Source organism: Colobus angolensis, unplaced genomic scaffold (assembly GCF_000951035.1).
Source record: "Colobus angolensis palliatus isolate OR3802 unplaced genomic scaffold, Cang.pa_1.0 Scaffold78, whole genome shotgun sequence".
In the NCBI taxonomy this organism is placed as follows: domain Eukaryota; kingdom Metazoa; phylum Chordata; class Mammalia; order Primates; family Cercopithecidae; genus Colobus; species Colobus angolensis.
In genome coordinates, this window is record NW_012121598.1 from 5,910,039 (window position 1) to 5,912,606 (window position 2,568).

General features: G+C 38.9%; 1 protein-coding gene across 1 annotated transcript in view; it reads right to left on the reverse strand.

Annotated features, from left to right (window-relative positions):
* SPPL2A (signal peptide peptidase like 2A) overlaps positions 1-2,568 on the reverse strand; it is a 50,607-nt gene that overhangs the window by 10,091 nt on the left and 37,948 nt on the right. The gene's annotated exons all lie outside the window — the stretch shown is intronic.

Sequence of the window (2,568 nt, forward strand, 5' to 3'; positions counted from 1 at the left end):
AAAAAAAAAAAAAAAAAAAAAAAAAACACAAAAAGCTGTATTAAAGGGAAAGGACATTTTTATAAATAAAAACAAATTCTGACAATGAAAATAACAAGAAAAATAATTCTGTAAGACAGCACATGTGCTCTAACAATTCTAAATTTCAATTCTAAATTAAACAAAGATTTAATGTCAACTCAGAACAATATTTCCTGATGTTGCTTGTCTTTGTCCTGATTTACAGTTAATCAGATGAGTACCTCTAATAGTAGAAATCTTTTGCTCACAGGCCTGTCCTGAGTCTTTTCTTCTGCCTCTACATTCTCACTATTCTGTATGCTAATGGCACTCCCAAGTATCTATCTCTAGCCAGGTCTGTCTCCTGCACACCAGACCTATTTATTCAACTGCCTATTATTTCTCTCTTTGTGGTGATCCAATAGGTACTTTTGAAATGTTCAAGACTGAATTCATCATCATCTTCCTCAACCCTGTTGCCTTTTCTTCGTCACCATCCCCCTAGTTTCCCAATCCGGAAGCCCTAGACTCTACTTCTTTTCCTCTGCCCATACTGACTCCATCATCAGGCCCTATTATGCGTCTAAATTTCTCTTAACTTTGTTCAAGTCTTTCCATCTCATTACTTCGCTAATTCAGGCTTCTATCACTTCTTTTTTGTTTGTGTTTTTGTTTTGAGACAGGGTCTCGCTCACTCTGTTGCCCAGGCTGCGTGCACTGGTACAATCATGGCCCACTGAAGCCCCTATCTTCCGAGCTCAAGCAATCTTCCCACCTCAGGCTCCCGAGTAGCTAGGACCAAAGGCATGTGCCACCACGCCCAGCAATTTTTTTCTTTTTCGTAGAGACGGGGTCTCGCATGTTGCCCAGGCTGGTCTCAAATTCCTGGGGTCAAGTGATCCTCCTGGCTTGGCCTCCCAAAGTGCTGCAATTATCAGTATAGACAACCATGTCTGGCCTTCTATCACTTCTTATTGCAGTAATTGTCCCCAGTTTTGCTCCCTTAATTTTCTAGATTTCTTAAAACTTTAAATGGTCTCCAGTGCTTAGTATAGAGTTCAAACTCTTAAATGTGGCTTATAAGATGCTACAAGGCTCTCACTCTTGCTTTCTTCTCCAGTTGTCATTTCCTGTAGCTCCCCTAACCCTTACTCAGTATTATAGCCATCCTAACCTTCACTGAGTTCCTAGAATGTGCTATGTTCTCTTCCCTCTGAGCCTCAGAAGACATGGTTCCTTCAACATGGAACACACAGCTCAGTCTTCAAGTCTGGACATAAATTTAATATTCTTCAGAAAGCCTTCCCCAAATCACCTAGGACTCTTTCCTGAAACCACAAGCACTGGATATCCCATCTATAGTTTTCATGGCACCTGCCGTTAACTGATATGTTTATCATATTTTATTGTTAGTGACTTTTTCTCTATTCCTCACTAGACTGTAACTTTCAAGAAGTCATGAGAATAGGCCTCTTTCTAACTTGATCATCTTGTATCACCAATACCAAAAATAGTACACTCTCATAGAATCACTTATAAACATTTGCTAAATGAAGAAATATAAAACCATTAAAAAATGATGTAGAGTACTTTTTGAGATGTGATTTTTAGAGTTTATTAGTATAGTGTATATCATAGGATACACTTTTATTTTAAAAAATCTTTAAAAATAAAAAAACCTGTGTGAGTGTCATCTTCAGTGGAAAAGTTAAAAGTTACCTTACTAGTTTAGTCAAGGGCATTAGGATCATAAATTAATTCTATGTATAATAGTCTAAGTTGAGACAACAGCTTTGTGATGTAGGCAAGACAGGTATTATTAGCTTAACCAAATCTCAAAGAAATTTTAAGATTTCCTGAAAAGAATTCTAAACCAGTGTTTTTTCAAATCATAGTAGTCTGTAACTTAATGTGTTAACCACCTCTCATTAAATAACACTACAAATGACACAAAAGACCAAGCACAAGATGGACATGAACTTTGAACTGTTTATCTACTATCAGAATTGCAGCCACCCACCCAAAGTGTCTCTGTTTTTGTTCACGTGACCCCTGCCACAGAAGCAAGAGGGTGGATGGAGGAGGGTAGTAGTTGTAATAGGGCAAAGCAGAGCTAACTGCCTCACAAAGTACCTTCATGAAGGGGTCAATGCCATGGCCCTGACCTCAACAGGCTAGGGTTTCCCAACTCTTCTTAATTTCAACGCAAACAGACTTTACTGGAATACTAAGAACACTTAGGGAAATAAAAAAGAAAAAGGTTTAACTTCAATGAAGAAACCACTCAAGCAAAAGAGACTCTGGTATCAAGATTTTCTTTGTTCAGACATTTTAAAGAAAGGTCAACCTTGATTCATTTAAATCTCAAATGAGTGCCCTATCTAGTTTGGTTAGGCCCATTTAGATGCTGAAGAGTACACCTTTTTTGAGATGGAGTTTTGCTCTTGTTGCCCAGGCTGGAGCCATCTTGGCTCACTGCAACCTCCGCCTCCCGGGTTCAAGCGATTCTCCTGCCTCAGTCTCCCAAGTAGCTAGGATTACAGGTGCCTGCCACAACACCTGGCTAAT